Source organism: Penaeus monodon, chromosome 19 (assembly GCF_015228065.2).
Source record: "Penaeus monodon isolate SGIC_2016 chromosome 19, NSTDA_Pmon_1, whole genome shotgun sequence".
In the NCBI taxonomy this organism is placed as follows: domain Eukaryota; kingdom Metazoa; phylum Arthropoda; class Malacostraca; order Decapoda; family Penaeidae; genus Penaeus; species Penaeus monodon.
Window position 1 is genome coordinate 35,438,791 of NC_051404.1, and position 327 is coordinate 35,439,117.

Sequence of the window (327 nt, forward strand, 5' to 3'; positions counted from 1 at the left end):
AACAGCTATGATGTAAGCAGCAATTCAGTAGCAGGATGTTGGTTGGTGGGCATTATTCTCCCGTATCCTTGTAGCATTCCGCAATATTTGCTAGTTTTACAATACTTTCGTCTTTTTCAAATGATCAAAGGTATTTTTTATATGGCTATAAGATCACTGAATTATTTGATGAGAACCAAACAGATGCATTGGAAGCGAATAGATCTTTGGAATGCAATGAACTAGAGTCCCACGAAATTTTAGAACAGGATTTTGCCCCTACCATATACCCAAAACCTCAGACGCAGAATTAGAATAAATCATAAAATTAAACCAAAGAAGACGCAG

General features: G+C 36.4%; 1 protein-coding gene across 1 annotated transcript in view; it reads right to left on the reverse strand.

The window, feature by feature from the left end:
* The window catches only part of LOC119585196 (integrin alpha-PS3-like), a gene marked incomplete at its 3' end in the record, with an annotated part of 22,685 nt that overhangs the window by 5,294 nt on the left and 17,064 nt on the right, over positions 1 to 327 (reverse strand).